The sequence below is a fragment of the Talpa europaea genome, assembly GCF_964194135.1.
Source record: "Talpa europaea genome assembly, chromosome: 1".
Taxonomy (NCBI): Eukaryota; Metazoa; Chordata; class Mammalia; order Eulipotyphla; family Talpidae; genus Talpa; species Talpa europaea.
The window spans coordinates 96,337,268-96,359,866 of NC_140073.1; the positions used below are offsets into that span (position 1 = coordinate 96,337,268).

Sequence of the window (22,599 nt, forward strand, 5' to 3'; positions counted from 1 at the left end):
TTTTACCAGCTTCCCAACTATTTGCTTCAATCTTGCCCTGATCAGATATATTCTTCACAGAGCAGTTGAAGTGATTTCAAGAGAACACTTTTCAGACTGTGTCATAGCCTCTGATAAAAACACAGCAGTTATCCCCACTGAGTGGTATAACACATTGTTCTGGTGATAAGTACAATTTTTTCCTAAATATACAATAAATACCTCTATCTGATATAAGTTTTTCAGTGTTCAAAGAAAATGGAAGTTTAACCTTTCACTGTAGAAAATTTTTTGCAGAATAAATTCTTGGTGGGTAAAAATAAATATTAATATAATAGTATTAGTGTTAATAGTCAACACTTGTTGAATTCTTCATGAGAGACAAGATGGCAGTTGTGAGGAAGAGTCCTTATTCAGGATATTTGCAGGTACTATGAAAGGCTGTTTTTTGGACTAGCTCTTGGGTGGAGAAACAAGATAAAAGTAAAGAGATATGTAAACTGAGAAATTTATATGGAAAAAGATGTGAGGTTGAGGTGAAGTAGGGAATACGTGTAGATGGTATACAGAATATTTAATCTTTCAAATTTAATATTAAGAAAGGTGGATTTTAAAGCAATATTACCAAGTTAATGGCATATCTTTTTTTTTTTGGTTGTTTTTAAAATTTATTTTTATTTCTTTATGCATACAAGAACTGGGGTACAGGCCAGAGGCATGGGGGGTGGGAGGATTCACCAGAGATAGAGTGGGGAGCAGAACAGGCAGATCTACTGAAATACACTGCTGAGGGGAACAGTGGGGAAGGCAGGAGAGGTCTGCTGCACCATGTAGGTTAGCTCCCTGGCCAGGGATTGAACTCCTGCCATGCCTCAGTGGCACAGTGGCTGTTGATAGCTTGATAGTGCTGAGGCTTTAACCCCTGCGCCACCAAGGAGGCCCTGAAATTCATAGTTTACATTATGATTCACTCTTGGTTTTGTGCATTAGATCTGCATCTTTGTTTTCCTATAGATCTGCATTTTTTTTAATAAATTTTATTGTTATATTCCCCATACAATTGCAGCCCCCCCATTCTGACCCCAATCCCTCCCCTCCCGCCCCCGCCCCCCTAAAAGTGTCTCTGGTTCATAGTTTTTTGTTGATTTTGATTTTCACTTTCTTATATTCATTTTCCTGGTCCCTTATTTAAGTTTTCTAGATTCCTGCTATGAGTGAGACCATCCGGTATTTTTCTTTTTCTTTTTGGCTTATTTCGCTGAGCATGATCCCTTCCAGCGCCATCCATGTTGCTGCAAATTGCATGTGTTTATCTTTTTTGAATGCTGAGTAATATTCCATGGTATATATGTACCACATCTTCTTGATCCAGTCATCTATTTTTGGGCATTTGGGCTGTTTCCAAAGCTTAGCTATTGTAAACAGTGCTGCTATAAACATAGGGGTGCAGGTGTTCTTTGGAATTGATGTTTCTGTGTCCTTTGGGTAAATACCTAGGAGTGGAATTGCTGGATCATATGGAAGCTCTATGTTTAGTAGGTCCAGAAATCTCCACACAGCTTTCCACAGTGGTTGGACCAGTTTGCACTCCCACCAACAGTGCAGAAGAGTTCCTTTTTCTCCATACCCTCGCCAACATTTGTTGTTGCTAGTTTTTTTAATATGTGCCATTCTCACTGGTGTAAGATGGTATCTCATGGTAGTTTTGATTTGCATTTCCCTGATGACACGTGATGTTGAACATTTTTTCATATGCCTGTTGGCCATTTGCATTTCCTCTTCAGAGAAGTTTCTTTTTAGCTCTTCTGCCCATTTTTTGACTGGATTATTTTCTTTGTTGTTGAGTCTCATCAGCTCTTTGCAGATTTTTGTGATCAGTCCTTTATCATTAGTGTTGGGTACAAAAATGTTCTCCCAGTTGGTGGGGTTTCTCTTTGTTTTTGTTATTGTCTCTTTTGCTGTGCAAAAGCTTTTTAATTTGATGTAGTCCCAGCTGTTTATCTTTTCCTTCACTCTCACTGCTTTGGGTGATGTGTCTGTAAAGATGTCTTGATGTGCAAATCACGTAGTGTTTTGCCTATATTTCCTTCTATATATTTTATGGTTTCAGGTCTTATGTCTAGTTCTTTAATCCATTTTGAGTTGATTTTTGTGTATGGTGTGAGGTAGTGGTCAAGCTTCATTCTTTTGCATGTAGCGACGCAGTTTTCCCAGCACCATTTATTGAACAAACTTTCTTTGCTCCAATGCATAGTCTTTGCTCCTTTGTCAAAGATTAGTTGACCATAAATCTGTGGGTTTATTTCTGGATTTTCTATTCGATTCCATTGGTCTGTATGTCTGTTCTTGTTCCAATACCATGCAGTTTTGATGATTATGGCTTTGTAGTATACTTTGAAGTCTGGGAGTGTGATGCCTCCATTCCCTTCTTTTTTTTTTTCAGGAGAGCTTTGGCTATTCGGGGTTTTTTGTGATTCCATATGAATTTCATCAATAATTGTTCTATTTCTTTGAAGAATGACATTGAAATTTTGATTGGAATAGCATTGAATCTGTATATTGCTTTTGGAAGGATGGCCATTTTAATAATGTTTATTCTTCCAATCCATGAGCAGGGGATGTCTCTCCATTTCTTTGTGTCTTCTTCTATTTCTTTTAATAGTGTTTTCTAGTTTTCTTTGTATAGGTCCTTTACCTCTTTTGTTAGATTTATTCCCAAATATTTGATTTTTTTTGTTTCAATAACAAAAGGGATGGTTTTTTTGATTTCTTCTTCTTCAGATTTATTGTTTGTGTATAGGAAGGCTACTGACTTTTGCGTGTTGATTTTGTATCCTGCCACTTTACTGAACTGACTGATGAGTTGAATTAGCTTTTCTGTGGAGTTTTTGGGTTCTCTATGTATAATATCATATCGTCTGCAAATAGTGATAGTTTGACTTCTTCTTTTCCTATTTGGATTCCTTGGATGTCTTTCTCTTGTCTTATTGCCCTGGCTAGGACTTCCAGTATTATATTGAAAAGCAGAGGTGAGAATGGACATCCTTGTCTTGTTCCAGATCTTAATGGATTTGCTTTCAGCTTTTCACCATTGAGAATGATACTGGCTGTTGGCTTGTCATAGATGGCCTTTATGATGTTGAGGTATGTTCCTTGTATCCCAAGAATTTCAAGGGCTTTTATCATGAATGGGTGTTGCACTTTGTCAAAGCTTTCTCAGCATCTATTGATATTATCATATGGTTTTTATATTTCTTTTTGTTGATGTGTTGGATAACGTTGATTGATTTTCGGATGTTAAACCATCCTTGTGTCCCTGGAATGAATCCTACTTGGTCGTGGTGAATTATCTTATGGATACATTGTTGGATTCTCATAGCTAAAATTTTATTGAGGATTTTTGCATCAGTGTTCATTAAGGAGATTGGCCTGTAGTTTTCCTTTTTTGTGTTGTCCTTGTTCGGTTTTGGTATTAGTGTAATGTTGGCTTCATAAAACGTGTTTGGTATTGTCCCTTCCTTCTCAATTTTTTGGAAGAGTTTGTGAAGGATAGGCACTAATTCGTCTCTGAATGTTTGGTAGAATTCATTTGTAAATCCATCAGGTCCTGGGCTTTTGTTTTTGGGGAGGTTTTTGATTACCATTTCAATTTCGCTAATTGTAATTGGTCTGTTTAGGTGTTCTATTTCTTATTTATCTAGCTTTGGGTGATTGTAGAGTTGTAGGAATTTGTCCATCTCCTCTAGATTGTTAAACTTGTTTCCATATAACTGTTCATAGTAGTTACTGATTATTCTATTGATTTCTGCTGTGTCTGTTGTAATTTCTCCTCTTTCATTGATGATCCTGTTTATTTGTGCTTTCTCCCTTTTTTCCTTTGTGAGCCTGGCTAGGGGTTTGTCTATTTTATTGATTTTTTCAAAGAACCAGCTCTTGGTTTCATTGATCTTTTGGATTGTTTTTTTAGTTTCAATTTCATTTATTTCTGCTTTGGTTTTTATTATTTCTTTTCTTCTACTGGTTTTGAGGTTTTTTTGTTGTTCTTTTTCTAGATCTTTGAGCTTCGAGATTAGGTTGTTTCTTTGCGTTCTTTCTTGTTTCTTGATGTGAGCTTCTATTGCTATATATTTTCCTCTTATTACTGCTTTTGTTGCATCCCATACATTTAGGATATTGGTGTCCTCCTTGTCGTTCAATTCAAAAAATTTTTTAATTTCTTCTTTGATCTCCTCATTAGTCCAATGGTCTTCCAGTAGTGTGGTTTTTAATCTCCATGAGGTAGGAAAGTTCCTTGCCTTCTTTTTATGGTTTATTTCTAGTTTGATGCCTTCATGGTCAGAAAAGATGGTTGATATGATTTCAATCTTGGTGTATCTGTTGATGTTTGTCTTGTGCCCCAGTATGTGGTCGATCCTGGAGAATGATCCGTGTGTGCTTGAGAAAAAATGTGTACTCCGTTTTTTTGGGGTTTAGTGTTCTATAGATGTCTGTTAAGCCCAATTGCTCTAGGTCCTTATTTAGAGCTTTGGTTTCTTTACTTATTTTTTGTCTTGTTGATCTATCCATTGTTGATAGTGGTGTGTTGAAGTCTCCCACTACGTATGTGTTTTCTCTGATGTCTGTTTTCAGAGAGGACAACAGTTGTCTGATATATTTTGGTGCTCCTTCGTTTGGTGAGTATATGTTAATGAGTGTTATTTCTTCTTGAAGTATTGTCCCCTTGATCATAATGTAGTGACCATTGGGGTCTCTTTTTATCTTTTTGAGTTTGAAATCTGTTTTATCTGATATAAGTATAGCTGTTCCTGCTTTCTTTTTTGGTCCATTTGCTTGTAGGATTGTTTTCCATCCTTTAACTTTGAGCCTATTTTTATCTTTTGTCGCTAAATGTGTTTCCTGGAGACAGCAAAAGGTTGGGTTTTGTTTCTTAATCCAGGCTGCAACTCTGTGTCTTTTTATTGAAGAGTTTAGTCCATTTACATTTAGAGTTAATATTGATATGTTAACATCTGTATTTGCCATTGTGTTTGTCTTTCCTTTGATTTTATTTATTTATTCTTTTAATAACTTTTTTTTTTTTGGCCTTCTTTCATTGTTATTCGTCCCTCTGAGGTTCTGGCTTTAGGACTCCTTGTAGTATTTTTTGGAGTCGGGGTTTAGTTGCAATGAAATTCCGGAGTTTCTGTTTGTCTGGGAAGGTCCATATTCTTTCTTCAAAGAGGAAGGAGAGCTTTGCGGGATAGAGTATTCTTGGTTGGCATCTGTTTTCTTGGAGTCTGTTGACTATGTCCCTCCACTCTCTCCTTGCCCGTAGTGTTTCTTCGGAGAAGTCTGATGTCAGCCTGATTGGCTTTCCTTTGAATGTTATCTGTTTCTTCCCTCTTGCCAGCTTCATTATTTTTTCCTTGTCCTGGATTCTTGGGAGCTTTACTATTATGTGTCTTGCTGTATTTTTTCTTTTGTCGTGGAAGTTTGGTGTTCTTCTTGCTTCTTGTATATCAATTTTCAGCTCCTTCTTCACATTTGGGAAGTTCTCTTCAATTATCTCTTTGAATATTTTCTCTGTTCCTACATCTCTCTCCTCTCCTTCTGGTATTCCTATAACTCTTATATTTCCTTTCCTCATGGAGTCAGATAGTTCCCGAAGTCTTTCCTCATTCTTTTTCCTTCGTACTTCTCTTTCCTTTTCTGTTTTCGTTCTTTTTATTTCTGTGTCTTCAAGATTACTTATTCGTTCTTCCATTTCATCTATTCTGCTTTCATTGCTTTTCCCAGAATTCTTTAGTTCTTCCATTAATTCTTTGATCTCCTGCATTTCTTTTACTTCCCTCTTTAGGGACTCAATTTCTTTCTTCTGACCATTGTTTTCCCTCTCTAGGGACTCAATTGCATTCTTCTGATCGTTGATTATTTTTCCCTTATCATTGTTTTCCTTTATGACTTCTGTCAGTTTTTTAATCACGGCAATTTTAAATTCTCTTTCTGGAAGGCTCAGAAATTCTTCCAAGTTATTGTCGTTGCAATCTGGGGGCTGGTTTTCTTTTTGTAGTGTGCTTTTTCTCTGGAGAGTTGCTAGGTTGCGTGTGGTTCTTCTCCTCCCTACTGTCTGTTTTCTAATTTGCCGTATGCGTTGGGACACCATGTTGTTGGGACTGGCCGGCATCTTGGGTGGGCTTCTCTGCTCCCCTCTGGTTCCTCCAGGAGTCATCTGTCAGTTTCAAGCAGTCTTTACTGGAGAAAGGCCCCTGTTCTAAAATGCCGATGTGGGGACACACTCCCCTGTGCGCTTGGTCTGCCCCAGCGGTGGGTTCCTGCTCCCCCTCTGGGCTTGGACTGCAGGCCAGAGGGGGTCTGGCGTGGGCGAACTTCCCCCGCTCACCTCTGGCTCCTGAGGAAGCCTTCTGCAGGTAGTCTTTACTGAAGAAATGTCCCTGTTCTAAAATGGTGATGTGGGACACACTCCCTGCGAGTCTGGTCTCAGGCACACTCTTCTGCGCGCCTGGTCTGCCCCGGCTGTGGGTGCTCGCTCTCCCAGTGGGCTCAGACTACTTGTTCGCAAGGGGGCCGGTGTGGGCTAACTCCCCAGCTGGCCACTAGCTCCTTCAGGAGCCTCTGCTGGCTTCAAGTCGCTAGGTGGCGCCAGAGATCTCTCCTAGAGCCCTTGGGGAGCTGATTTTCCACCCCGTGGGACAGGGAGCAGAGCGGGGATGGTAGGGTACACCTCAACGGCTTTGGGGTGCTGTGTCTGCCTTGTGCCTCACCGTCGTGGGGAACCCACACCCCTACTTTCGTGCCCCGGGTCTCAGTTCCAAAGCCCTCAGTTCCAGGACGCGGGCTGTAGCCCAGATCAGTGGCGCGGGAATGGCGCCTTTTGAATCCCGCTCCCCTGCCTGGGCGCCTTGTTCCTGCTCACTCAGGGAGGGCCTCTGTGTTCTCCCCGCAAACCTAGGTCGCAGGCACGGGGACCGGGGCAGCTGCAATCGATCCGGATCAGCGAGCCGCTTTCTGCGCAAGCTTACGGGCGGCTGGGGCTGTGTGCTGGTGCTGGTCTCCTCCTGGGGGGCGGGGCTCTCTTTAATGGCGCCTGGAGCTCACCTCCGCGGCGGATCCTGCAGGGTTCTCCACAGCTCCTGTTCACGGGGTGTGGTGGCTGAAATAGTTCCTTTCCACTCACAGTCCCACTTGCTGCGTCCGTTTTTCTTGTTGGCCGTTTTGGTTTGTTGTTTCCCTCCTCTCTGCCGGTCGGAGAGTGCCGACTTTGTGGGCGGGGGAGGGGAGCAGGGTTCTGCGCTTCCCTCCCTTCTAGTCCTCTTTTATGGCAACTTTCTTCTTTGGGCAGTTTGCTGGAGTCGTCCGTTTATCTTCCGTGTCCCAGTTCTCACTGGGACCTGCCGCTTTTCCTCCCTATTAACTTTTTTAATGGGAGATCTTACTCGCAGCGTCTCCTCGCCGCCATGTTGCTCCGCCCCTCAATCTAATGGCATATCTTTTTAATTGTGCATGCACTATAAGTCAATGAGCTTCACTTTGATTTCCTGTTAGAGCACTTTGCAGGTGCAAACCTAGGTAGGATGGCTGATCCTGTAATTTGGGGGAATCTCTTTAAGAAAATATAATATAAAATTATGAAACCAGATGCATGCAAAATAGAACCTATGCTGGTGAAAGTCCCTGTAGCTTAAGCTTCATAAGTATCACCTTTACCTTTAGCAGATTAAAGTTTTGAATGTTTACTTTCTGTGTCTCCTGAATATTCCATGTACTTTCTCTCTTCTCTTATGATAGGACGGTTTCTTTGTTGAGATCCTAGGATATACTCATAACAATCTTAGACTTAGATCTCATATGATAGTGCTTTATAGTAAGCTCTACTTCTTTCACCATGTATTTGATATTACATGCACTTAAAGATTGATATCTGAAGAAAAACTGAGAAAATGTGTGTGTATTGCTTGATGGAAGAAGTATATTTAAAAGAATATGATAACAGCTTATAAATAACTAGAAACTGTCAGCATCCGAGGAAATACAGCCCTTGTAGAAGGTATAAGCAATAATGATGGATAAAAATGATAAAGAGAAAATTTTCTTTGTACTATTAAGAATGATTTCATAGTTTTACTTAGTAGAAATGAGTCTAGCTTTGACTTTGGAAATTAGCTTAGACTACATAAAAAATATACTTATTTTTTGCTTTCATACAATTTTTAGAGCTAAAAATCAGGTACAGCAATATAGTTGTACCTATATATTTATATGAATAGACTAGATATTTCCTAATGGTGAGAAGTCTGATGGTTGGATAGTATGTAAAATAAAATAAAAAAGTATGTTTAGTTTTGTACAAAACTGTCTCTCCTCCAAAGTACAAAACTGTCACTCTTCCAAAGTAGTTGTACCATACTACATTCCTACCAGCAATGCATGCCAATTCCTGTTGTTCCACATTGTTCTCAGCATTTACTGTTATCACTTTTCCAGATTCTGACCATCCTAATGGGTGCAAACTGGTCTCTCATTGTTTGTCTGATATGCAGCTCCCTGTTGACCTGATGTGGAACATCTTTTCATATGTTTAACTCCCACCTGTGTATCTTCTCTGGTGAAATGTCTATTCAGATATTTTACCATTTTTAGGTACAAATTTATCACCTGTAAATTTGATAGTACTATTGTGTGGCATATTTTCTAATCCTTTTTAATTTTTTAAAGATTTGTTTATTTATGCATAAAAGAGCTGGGGTGTAGGCCAGAGGTGTGGGGAGGTGAGAGGAATCACTAGATACAGGGTGGAGAGAAGAACAAGCAGATTGACTGAAATACACTGTTGAGGGGAGAAAGAGGGCAAGACAGGAGAGGTCTGCTGAGCCATGTGTGTTAGCTCCTTTGCTAGGGATCAAACTCATGCTGCAATGGCTGCAGATTGCTTCATAGTGCTGAGACTTAATCTTTCGAGCCACCACAGAGGCCCCTCTTTACACTTTTTAATTGTATTTTTTTTAAAGATTTATTTTTTTATTTATACAAGCACTGGGTACAGTCAGAAGCGTGGGAGGGTGAGAGAATTCACCAGAGCCAGAGCAGGGAGCAGAGCAGGCAGAAGGACCGAAGTACACTGCTGAGGGGAGCAGCGGGTGGCAGGAGAGGTCTGCGCGCCATGCGGGACCCTCCTCTGGTGACCGGGGAGCAGCCGGGGATCGAACTGGCGCTGCAGAGACTGCGGGCTGCTTCACAACCCAGCGTTCAACCGCTGCGCCACCGGGGAGGCTCCTTAATTGTATTTTTTTGAGGTAATGATTTTTACAACATCGTACATGATGTAGTGGTATAGGTTCACATCTCTTCAGATACATGTCACCACACCATACTGCCTGCAACCAAAGCAGCAATAATCCTCAGCAAATGTTAATGCTCTTTGCACCCTTTCCTTCCTTAAACACCCTCTGGTAGGCGCAGTCAAATTTCTAGGATTTGTTTTGGTTTAGTCTTGACTATTCCTGTTTCGTGTCTTTGTGTTCCACATAAGAGTGAAATAATCCAATATTTGTTGTCTGCCTGCTGATTTATTTCACTTAGCATAAGTCCCTCCAGTTCCACCCATGTCTCAAATGGTGGGATTTATTCTTTATTGTGGCTAAGTAATATTTCATTGTGTATGTATACAACACCGTCTTAATCCTCTCCTCTTTTGTTGGTCACTTGTATTATTTTCATAATTTAGATATTGAAAATATTGCTGCAATTAACATAAGATCCACATATCCCTTCGAATTAGTATTTTGGTATTCTTTGGGTACTTAAGAGTGAGATTTCTGGGCCTCCCCGGTGGCGCAGCGGTTGAGCACTGGGTTGCGAAGCTGCCCGCAGCCTCTGCAGCGCTGGTTCGATCCCCGGCTGCTCCCTGGCCCCCAGAGGAGTGTCCCACATGGTGCGCAGACCTCTCCTGCCGCCCACTGCTTCCCTCAGCAGTGTACTTCGGTCCTTCTGCCTGCTCTGCTCCCTGCTCTGGCTCTGGTGAATTCTCTCACCCTCCCGCGCTTCTGACTGTACCCAGTGCTTGTATGTATGTATGTATGTATGTATGTATAAATAAATAAATAAGTAGATCTTAAAAAAAAGATTTATTATAAAAAAAAAGTGAGATTTCTGTCATAGTTGTTTTGTTTGTTCAAAAAGTGATATATTAAAGGTTAAGCATCACTATCATACTCTATTAAAATGGGTAGTATAAGGAAGTAGTTTTGGATTGTGAATGACACAAAATTGATACTTGTGAATATGTACAATCACCAAATAAAGCTCTTTTTTACCAATTATTAATCCTTTAAATACTAAGTGAGTCCAATACCTTGATTTCCTAATGGTGAGATCAACTCACTTGCCCCTCCTTTCTCTCTCCCTTCCTTATTTAGACATTGCTTATATTGTTTTATAACATATGCTATTATAATTTGAACATTGGATAATTTCATAATTTGTATATTTTAGCATCATTTATATGATATACATTATTCTGTTCTAAATGTTGAGACATTTGTATATATATAAAATAAAATATCCCCAGAAGGTCACCAGGACAAGTGAGAATTTTGCCTCTGGCCTCTGACTTCTCCATATTAACAGAATGTTGGTAGACAGGTCATTTTTCACCTTAAAACCTGAGAGAGAATCTAGGCTGCCTGAGGAGTTGAATTATATTTAGCATAAACTTACAGAGTTTTGTTATCATTTACATTCTGAAAATGTCATTTTTTAGGAAGTAAATGTTTGATCTCATGTATTATTTGTCTTAGCATTTTTATATTGTTGACTTTTTTCCTTAAAGTGATTTATGAGAAACTATGTCATTTAGGGAAACTTAATAGTTTGACTTCTAAATACCTGCTTGTTATGAAAGAAAATAAATTTTTCACAAGATATATATATATATATATATATATATATGTTTAAACTAATATTTTTTTTCTTTTAAATATGTGTCCTATAATACCATATATTTGTGATTATTATTGTGATATGGTATTTTCACACCTAAAATAAAAAAGACAGTAATAGCCCCCATAAAATTATAGGGACTTTATTTTTCAGTTAGATTCTATAAATAACATACCAGCAAAATTAGAAGCAAAATTCTTTGACCTTTTACTGCAAAGCACAGAACCAGAACAACTGCTGAATTGCAAATATTTATTCCAGCTCTGTTCTAAGCCTGCAAGCAAACAAGAAGTATTTGAATTTCTGCCAAAGGAGATGTTAAAAAATAGCTTTAGCTATAGTTTGTGATTGAAAAAGATGTAGCAGCCTATATTAAAAGGTGGCCTCATAAATTAATGGGAAAACAAATTTTAAATTATCAAGTAAAAATGAATATACTACATTTTATAAAGTAATGTTATAGGTGCATGAGGAAAAGAAATTTTACCAGAAATTTACATTTAACTATAAGTCCAGGCCTCAAGGTAACAAAATATCCAATTAGCTTATACTGTTTAATGATTATATGCAGATAAATCTAACCTCTCTCTAGTAAATATATCTAAAACTGCATCTGTGTATCATATCACAAAATCCTAAGGAAAAATCTATTTATCATTCTGATTTATCAACATGTGTTTTACTTCATTTTACAAGTGTTATTCATACTTTGTAGAGTGATTATATATACTTTATTTTGATACTTTTTTTTTCCCACACTTCACTAATCATAATAAGAAACTCTTATTATAGATGCTTCAAAGTTGTTTTTGGTTGACCTGATTAATAAGTTATTACTTTAAAAGCAGAGAATATAATCAAAATTGACTTAATGAGTGATGTCTATTTCATTATTATTATTATGTTCCTTTCATTTTGTTAGTGATCATCTCTAATGGTGGTGAACAGGTAGGGGAGATCTGCCATTCAGAAAGTTGACTTCTACACAGACATGTTTATCCTTCCTGCTCTTTCTTTTCCTCCCTCTCTCTCACTGTCCTTTTTTTAAAAAAAAGATTGATTTATTCGTTTACACAAGATCCGGGGTACAGGCGTGGGAGGATGAGAGGATTCACCAGAGACAGAGCAGGGAACAGAACAGGCAAACTGACGGAATACACTGCTGAGGGGAGCAGCAGGCATGACAGGAGAGGTCTGCTCACCATGTGGATCCTCACTGGCCGGCCGGGATCGAACCGGCGCTTTAGAGGCTGCGTACAGCCTCACAGCGCGCGATGCTCAACAGCCTGCGCCACCAGGGGAGGCCCTCTCACTGTCTGTTCTTAAGAATACCAGATAATTGGCACAATGTTAGACATACCAAATTGGGTAGGAACTCTCTTCAGAAGTTGATCCTAATCTGATAGTTTTTGATGTGTCAAAAACTGTAGTGAGTAAACAAATAGGAACTGTATCCTATACTTAGATGTGACTGGTTGTGCCTTTGCCAGTTCTCCTTCCCTGCCCCAAAAATACGTTTTTCTCATATGGTGGATACAGAATGTAGCAAATTACTACTCATTTTTCAAGAGTTTATACTAGGAGTGTGAGTGATCCTTCACTCCATTGCAATAGCACCTTGTAAATTGGCACCTAGCATAATGCCTGAAAGACAGACTCGTTGATAAGTGTTAAGCACTATTGGAGATTGAAGCTAATTATAATTAGTGGATGTGGGTTGGGGATGTGTGTGTTCATGCATATGTGCATGTGTGTATAATAACAACATGACATATTTACTTACTTATTTATGCATAAAAGGACTGGGGTATAGGCCCAGAGGTGTGGCAGGGGGTGAGAGAATCCACCAGAGTTCAGAACAGAACAGGCGGATCGACTGAAATATACTGCTGAGGGGAGCAGCAGCCAAGGCAGGAGAGGTCTGCTGCGCCATGTGGGTCACCTCCCTGACTGGGGATTGAACTTGTGCTGCAGTGGCTGTGGATAGCTTCATAGTGCTACTTCTTAAACCCTTGTGCCACCAGGGAGGCCCCACAGTATGTATACTTAAAAGACAATAAATTAGAAAAATCAGAAAAGATTTAATAGAATTAAGGGCATATAGTCTGGACTTTGAATATGAGAAATCATGTCAATAAAGGGAGAGATGGAAGATATTCCAAGCAGTTGAAATAGCATGTACCGAATAATATGCTTGGAGCAGTTGTTACTAATGGGAAAGTCATCCGTTCAAGAAAACTGGAGCATATATGTCAGAGCTGATTATGGAAAGGAGTGCTTGAATTTATATCTGGACTATCACCATCTCTTGTGCAACATTGGAAAAACTACCTCTATTCCTAATATTTCAGTATTACCCTCTGTCATATGAGAAAAAAATAGCATATATTTCATAAAGTGGTGAGGGAAATTATACAAAAATTTATATAGAAAGGATCTGGGGCCTCCCTGGTGGTGCAGGTATATAAGACACAGCATTATGAAGTTGGGTGCGGCCACTGCAGCACGAGTTCTATCCCAGGCCAGGGTGGTGACCCACATGGCGCAGCAGACCTCTCCTGGCTTCCCCGCTGCTCCCCTCAGCAGTGTATTTCAGTCAGTCTGCCTGTTCTGTTCCCCACTCTGTCTGTGGTGAATCCTCTCATCACCCACACCACTAGCGTGTACCCCAGTTCTTGTGTGTGTAAGTAAATAAATCCTTAAAAAAAATATGATCTAACATATTGTACTTTGTGTTGTAGTTATTGCTGGTAAGCACTTTTTTAAAGAGATGGAACTATGATGGTAACATAACTAGATTTTGACCGAACTAGTGTGGCATGCAAATAACTTTAGGGTTTATTTTTTATTTCTTATTTCAATTTTATTTCTTTTAAAAATCACATTAGTCAAAAGACACTAGGCCCTACCTCCTAATACTATCACATTGGGGGGTTAGAATTTCAGTGTTGAGGGGACCAAACATTTAACCAAAAACACAACACAAAATGGTTATGAAAAAACCTTTTAAACAGTTTTGTTCATAAGTATGTATATAATTTTATACAAACTATTATAAACATTTATTGTAATTTGTACACATTTTTTAAAAGCGTTGACATGTCTTACTGCTTCAGATAATTTCAAAAGGTTTTATTTTTTTATGATTAGAATAATGTTCTACAAAAATAAATTTATTTATATGAAAAAGAATATTTCTCTTAAGGTAGAAATTTATTATATATTCCCCTTGAAAATCTTTTCTGTTATCAGTCTTATCGTGGATATTTCCAGCAGTGTTTTCCTATACCTATACCATTAAGATATGTAGGATGCTAAAAATCGTATGAGAAAACAGTTGCACAAATGCATATAGGTAGCTGTTTTAATTCCATAATTGACAATGAAAAAAGCATATTTTAATAGGTACTATGAAAGAAAAGCAGAAAAACAATGTGGTAAGTGGAACATTTCAATGTAAGGGAATGATCAGTTTATTTGTTTCTATGTGAAGTGAGAATAGAGAATTGACGTTAGTGCAGGTAGTATGGGAAATCAAGGTCTAGGTCATTTAACATGCCCAATGTCTTGTTAATCATGTCTGATTAAAGCAAATTTAAGGTTTGTGTGTATTTTTACTCAGCTGAAAACATTGCTTTAATGTAAGTCACCCCCTTAGCTTCCAGGTTGATGGCTCATGATGAGCTCCCCTTAGTTTTAACAGTTCTATTCAACTGGTGTTTCACTAGACTTGCTCTCACATGGGGGTGGGGAGATGGAGGGGGGTGTGGGGGGAGGAGAGGGGGGTGGGGAGATGGAGACACATAGGAAGAGTCTACTATTATTGAGACGCACCACTAAGGGGAGCAGTGGGCAAGAGGAGAGGCCCTCTGCACCTTACGTGGGTTGGCTCCCTTGGCCGGGTATCGAACTCAGGCCGTAGCAGAGACGGTAGCACTGAGCCTTAACCCGCTAGGGCGCTGGGGAGGCCCTTCTCACTACCTGGCTTTAAGCCTACTAGTACTTCTCTGGAGGGAGCGCCTCTGCTTTGGCAATGGTGTGGTGATGTAAACGCCTCAAATTCGGCATCTGCAAGTGTAGCCCATGTCCTGGGCAGTGAAGGGTAAACAACGCGGCCTGGTATCTGCTCATTGGGAGCCTACACTTTAGTGGGCCTCAAGTTTAGTCATTGTGGCTCGTGACCGCTGCCAGCAGGTGCTAATATACACTGCGGCTCCCGTCTGGGGACGCCGACTGTGTATAGCCAGGAACGGCCGTACGGTCTTCCCTCCTCGTCTGTGGACACCTTGTAGAGGACAGAAAGTCTTCTCCAGCTCCACAATGCCGAGATTGTACAGTTATGCTACTATGAGGTTCACAGAGAGACCTTTGAGAGGCGTCACAGAAGTGGGAAGAAAGCTGGAGGCTCTTTCCTAGCGTTTGAGGTACCGCCTATGTCCATCTCACCTTGGCCAAGAATTCCAAAGACATTCACTCAGGTTCATGCCATCCTGACGCAGCTGGAAGGGCCCTTCAGGGAATTCTCATGCAAGTCCTTCCAGTCTGCGTCCTGCTGTCTAGAGAGGAGCAGACACCGCCTCCGAATATCGCCCTGTTTCTCCTACATGTATTTTCAGAATGTGATCATGAATTTCCTGTCATATTTTCTACCTGTTGCCAAGTCTTAGCATCACCTCATCCTTTTTGAGAGGACCTGAGATTTTGTTCTGTTTGTCAAGGTTAAACTATTTTCCTTTCTTTTGTTTTTTGGGAACTTAGATGTTGTGTTAGATTTCAAGTCTTTGTTGCTAAATTCTTACTGGAACTTTATTTTCTAACAAATATTATTGGGTTTTTCTTCTTGTCATTTTAAATTTTATTTTATTTAGAATCCTTTGACCTAGCTTCAGTAATAATGGCAAACGGATGTCTGTGAATGCATTGTAAGAACGAGTGCTTGTAAATAATAGAGGATAATATTGGGTTGAATTCATGCCAAAAACTTTTACTCCTCTCTAAAATTGTTATAAAATTTGCTTAATAATCAATAAACTACAATATATTTATACCTATACATACCATGATTATATATATATAGTTATACAATTAACATCAATTTTTAAACTCAGATAATGTTGGTTTATAATGCAATGTGGATTTCAAGTGTACAAGTTTTTAAATCAGCATTTGTTTATGCTACATTATGGGACCACTAGAAGTCCAGTTTCCTTCCATACAAAGTTGACACCTTTTACAGAATTACCCATCTTCCTCCCCCTTCCTTCATCAGAGTCAAATACTCTGCGACTAAAAACGTCCATGAGGTATTAGATATTGGTTAAGAACTTGGGTTTGGGAATTAGTATGGTTTTGTGCTTAGTTCTGTTACTTACCATCTGCTACTTGAATTCTCCTGTCATTGAAAGAAATGATTCAGTGTGACTGTGATGGTTAAATGAGATTAAATATGTAAAATCTCTCTGGCACAATGTTTGGTAAGCTGTTAAATATTCAATATGTAGTTAACATTATTATATTAATAATTGCAATGTTAACCAATTGGTAAGTGAATATAAGAATAAAAGTTTTTTCAGATCTAGTTATAAGATCATCACTTTCCAGTCTTAAAAGTTTATTGATCTTTTTGATTTATCATATTTTTCCACATGGTTATAATTACTAGTCTTTATTAAGAAGGGCATTGCTAAAATATAACATACAGTAGATATTATCATGATGACCTTAGAACATAGGTACTGTTAGAGCTTTAATTTTAAGTTAGAAAACTGAAGTTCAGAAAGGCCAAGACACCTTCTCAAGGTTAGACAGGATAGGTGGTGGTGCTGGATCCTGGCCCCGAGTTTTGGCTGGCATTCCACAGACCCATTCAAATGAACTCAGGTGATCCACTCTGTAGAAATGCATGATCATTTTCTTCATGTTTTACTTCTGTTTTTATTGTAGCAAATAAGAATCACAGAGTTTGTGCTTTCATGCCCAAAAGTTAACCCTTTACTTTGAATGTTCATTAATTACATTTCTAATGAAAAATTCTTTGTTATTCCTTTTGCTCTACAGTACAACTCAATAAAAAAAAAAAATGAAATGAGAGCATAAGAGCATGACTTCTAAGCATTTCTTAAATTCAAATTTTTCCTCACCACATCCTATTTATGAGATCTTACTATTTTATAAGTTTTCTGTGACTCAGCTTACATTTCTAGAAAGTGGGAAGGGGGATAAATCATCTTCCTCAAAGAGTTACTGTGGGGTTTCAAGATAATACTTAAAAAGATAGTTGGCACATAGTAACCTCTGTAGAGATTTTGCCTATCATTACTGTTATCACACTGTCTAATTGAAGATTTGTTTTTATTCCCTTTTGTTTAGTGAACACATGGAAAACAGCCACCATTGTAGGAAAACCCTGCCTCCTCTTCTCTCTGCTCAAAGCAACTTCTATTATTGGATAAGGTTTAGATAAAGCCTCTGATGTGCAGGAGTTATTGATTGTGTGATATTTTTCTGTGCCACAGCATCCAAACATTCCCTTTGCCCTGTGGTTATATTGTGTTTAACCATATCATGCCCACCTCAAGAAGGTGACATAGATGCCATTTCTGATCAGGAGAAAGAAACAATAGAGAATAACTGAGTTAATTCAAAGTGTAATTAAAGATTTCTCAAATAGCAAGTTACTCTGCCATTTTTATTTAAAAACCTTCCAGACTTGTTATTTGAATGAACATTTAATTCAGTTAAAGAGATGAGATTACCAGCATAGTGTAAAGGCAGAATCAGAAAGGGAAATATGAAAAATAAAGAAGTTGCCTCTCTCATTTTAAATTGACATACTAACACTGGAATAAATTTCAACAATAATATGTAACATTTTATGCATGAATCAATGCACAGTATAAATGATTTTTCACAAAATGTTTTTCATCTAGAGATTCAAAAGTCCCAGCTATTTCCAGTAGCAGCATCTGTTGCTTTTCCAGTTTCCACAGAGATGAGCTCCTGTTGATTTTCATCACATTTGTTCAAGTCTGGAATCGGTTATAACATGCAAACAGCCACATTGCCAGCTAAGAGGTGCAATCATATAGTACCCTTTCAATAATACTATTCACCTGCATTTATTTTGATTCAAGAGGGATTTGTAATTATAAATCTAAGCTTAAATTATTTTAAAATAATTTGGATTAAAATAAGAAATGACATGAGATAAAGCAGTCTACAAGGGAAAACACTATGATGAATATGTGTTCTTAGAAAACATAATTGTATTTATTTTAAATAACTCATTTGAAATCTGTATTTATTTTTTAAACACAATTTGAAGATAAACTTTGTAAACAGATAAACTTTGTAAACAGAAGTAAGTAGTCTTTCAGTACAGAGCACAATGGATTATGGTGGAGGACTATGAGTATTTCAGTGGTGGGAGCACTATGATGACTATACTCAAGGGAGGAAATCCAATACTTGCAAAATGCTAACAAGAATGTAAATAAGTTACTTCAATAATTGGGAAAAAAGTAGTCTATTATACATTATTTTGTCACATTGTTTAAATTTACAAATTGACCATCATAGACAGTTTCCTGGTATCCAGCATCTAAAGCTTATATATAAGTGCACATTAATAATAAAATGAAATGAAACCAATATTGAAATGAAACCAATTTTGAAACTATTATATGCTGAATAAGGAATGTCTAATATTTGTATACCTACATCTCAAGATTCTAAAAAGGACTTGCAGAAGAACAAAGGCTAAAGTGCTGGCAAATGTTCTTTTTTGTTTTTTTAAAGATTTATTTATTTATACAAGAGCTGGGGTACAGGTCAGAGGTGCGGGAAGGTGAGAGAATTCACCAGAGAGCAGGGAGCAGAACAGGCAGATGGACCAAAGACGCTGCTGAGGGGAGCAGTGAGCGAGACAGGAGAGGTCTGCCATGCCATGTGGGGTTCTCCCTTGCCGGCCAGGAAGTGAACCCGTGCTGCAGAGGCTGAGGACAGCTTCTGCAGCACGGCACTCAACCCGCTGCGCCACCGGGGAGGCCCTATTCTTGATATAATTAGCAAAATACAATAATATAATGCATTGTAGTCACTCAGCTTGCTGCAGGTCTTTTTAATACATTCCAAGTTTCTGCACTTAGTCTTCTCTGATGTTAGAGATACTTTGGTGAAAAATGTTGAGAAAACCTAAAAGCTGAGAATATGAGTAATGCATTTTTTTTCTATTTTTAAAAATAATTTCAATGTTTAACTGGCTATTTAATCCAAGAGAATTGCTACTTGCTATCTGACATGTCTTGAATTTAATTTTCTGTAATACAAATTACTAACAGGGGGCCTCCCTTGTGGCACAGGGGTTAAATTCTCAGCACTATGAAGCTATGGCCATGCTGGCTCCAGTCCAATCCCCAGCCAGGGAGCTAACCTACATGGCACAACAGACCTCTCCTGTCTCACTTGCTCCTCCCCTCAGCAGTGTTATCTCAGTAGATCTGCCTGTTCTGCTCCCAGCTCTCTCTCTGTTGAATCCTCTCTTTCCCCCACACACCTCTGGCATACACACCAGTTCTTGTCTGCATAAATAAATAAAAATAAATCTTTAAAAAAAAATTACCAACATGTCAGAATTCCTCATTTTATATTAATGCATTATCATTAGTTTTCAGGAAGAACAGAAAATGCAACTGATCACTACAGAAGGATAAAAAAAGCAGTCATTGACTCTGCTAAACTCCAACCACAGTTCTGTGTACTCTACTGATCTCAAATTAACAACAGCTTTATATAAGAGAGGGTATTGCTGTATCTACTTTGTAGAAGAGAAAACTGGGGGTCAGAAAACTTTAACTTTCATAAGCTACTTGTAGCACAATTGGCAGCCAAATTCATATACTTTTCAATTATATAATGATGTTATCTCACAAGTATTAATTTGCTATGGATGAAAGTAAACTTCGTTTTGAACAATAAAATCCCCAACTTATACTACAACCAAAATAGTCCTCTGACATTTTAGTAACAAGGCTTGCGGGTAGTTTTATGTGAACAAATATTTGAAATCAGGTGTGACCGAAACTTAAGCAACTTAATAATTAATTGCTATTTATCCTAAGAAAAAATGTTATAAGATTTTTTTCCGTCCATTTTCCTTTCCATTTAAGTTTTTCTACTTTTTCTGTATGGTCCCTGATAAGGCCGTAGGAAACACCTCAGTGCAGGAACTGGAATCTACAACGTAGTATACCATAATGGTAAATACCAGGGACAGAAATTTGATTTTTAATTTCACATTTCTTTTCAATTGTAAAAAAAAAAATCACTAAAATTTAATAGGTTTAGATGGCAATAATAATCTTTTTTTTTCAATATTTTCAGTATTTACCATTGCTAGACATAATTAAAGTTCATGATCTGAATTTACTTCCACTCTTTGAAACTTACAGAAGTAAAAACTGAATTGCATATATTGTACCCTCATATCAGGTAAATCTGTCTACCATCAGTTTTTAATGAAGTTTTTAAAATCAAGATCAAGTTGTAGAGAATATAATCACTTAACAGAACATACATATTTATAAACATCTTTCTTATATTTAAAATAATATATTGGATAGAAAGATACATAAAGAATTCATGAGTGATTATTTTAAGCAAAAATTGAAGGCTGCTTCTTTAGACAAATAAAGCATATTTATGTCTTTACTATTCTTATCCATCTTAATAGATTAGTAAATTTGTTCCCTTATTCTGGATACTTTTCTGGATTTTAAAACTTCTCAAGATAAAACCAAATATGCAAATACATCAGAAATACATATTTTTATCTTCTGAATAAGTGATGTATAATTTTTTCTTTTGAAATATTTTGTCAAAGGCTAGAAAATTGTTGGGAAATACAGAATGTTATGCAGGTATACTTTTAAACTATTTTTTTTTTCATAAATATTTTCTGGGGTTATTCCTGACATAATATTAATGATGAAAGACTGATATTTGGTCAGTCTCTGATTTCCACCATTACCAAGTTAAATTGGTAAATTGATCGGAAGCAGATTCTTAAATAAAATAATAGAGACATCATAGCAAAGTAAAACATTATAGCAGTGCTAATAACAAAAATCAGATATAAGAATGATACTGACATCTTTTCTTCTCTGCATCCTTGATCTGTGCCCACGAATGTCAAGAGATTCATCTTCCCTGAGCACTTTGATCCTTATCTTTAATATGGGCATAAGAATGTCTTCTTAGCAGAATGTTATTGAGGATTAGTAATAATAGTAACTAACACAGTACCAAAGATAAGATAGACATTTATTTTCTACATATTTTTTTAAAAGCTGAGTGGAAAAGATGGTTGTATAAGTGACAGAAACTTATTCCTAGTGGTCATAATCTGATAATAATTATAGGAAAAAATTTGGAAAGATTCAATGAAGGATTTAATTCCTATTCAGCATGGATATTTAAATATGTATTTTACCTAATTCTAGGTATTATGTGTGACTGCTAGTCAAGGAGAAAAAAAACAAAAACAACATCTTATTATCCAAACTCTACTGACTTGAATAGAATAGAAAATCATAAAGTGTCAGAGAATAGATATGAAAAAAGAAAGACTGTTATTATTGTTTAAATTATACCTAATTGTTCAAGAGATGCATTTTAAAAATTCATCTATAATTTTACATTTTATAACCTCTAGTAAAAGTCTGACACTAAAGGTAGAGGAAAATAGTGAATTTTGTAACTTACAGAAAATTGTGTATTTTGACTCTTACAAGACTGAAATTTGATGTATGGTTTTAATTTATTCATGTACTTCTAATAGTCACACAATGAATATTCAGAGGTTGACTGACTCAACAAAAGGCTGAGTCTAAATAGATGATTTTTGAAGAGTACACAATTGGAAATAAAACCCGAGTAGCATGAATACATGATATCTCAGCAACATAAATTACAAATAGCTGAATTATACATCTGATATCCAGTATCTAGTTTCAAGAGATATACCAGGAGTCAAAACATCACTGGGCTCAGATTACTGATTTTAGTTAGTATATGGATTTCTAAAACTTGAGCAAATGTTTACTTTGGCATTAAAGTTCCAGAAAATGGAACCAGTCAATAACTCTATTATTTCTCATAGAAATATTTTCAACTTTTATTCAATTAGCAAATAATTGGGAGTAGTTCTCTTGCTCTTATTTATTAAGAATCAAATATCTGTATATATTATATATTGCCCTTTCCATTTTTGTATATGTTATTTTATTTCATGTTCAAACAATGCGCTGAGACAAGTATTGTTTCCCATGCTATACCAGAAAAGAAAGTGATACTGAGTTGAGTGTCTATCTTGGTCAAGATACTTACACTGGTAAATTCTGGATTCAAAGTGGCAGAATCTGGTCTCACTCATAGCAGGAATTTAGAAAACCTAAATAAGGGACCAGGAAAAAGACTAATTAATACAAAGTAAAAATCAAAATCAACAAGCAACTATAAACCATAGACAAACTATGGTGGGGGAGAGGAACGACTAGGGTCAAAATAAGGGGGGGTGCAATTTTATGGGGAATATAACCAAAATGATAATGCATATATAGTACAAAAATGAAAAATGATGTAAGAATTATATAAAATAAAATATTTTAAAAAAAGTGTCAGAATCCT

At 37.3% G+C, this 22,599-nt stretch overlaps 1 protein-coding gene across 1 annotated transcript in view; it reads left to right on the top strand.

The window, feature by feature from the left end:
* The window catches only part of KCNJ3 (potassium inwardly rectifying channel subfamily J member 3), a gene marked incomplete at both ends in the record, with an annotated part of 139,041 nt that overhangs the window by 115,472 nt on the left and 970 nt on the right, over positions 1 to 22,599 (top strand). The gene's annotated exons all lie outside the window — the stretch shown is intronic.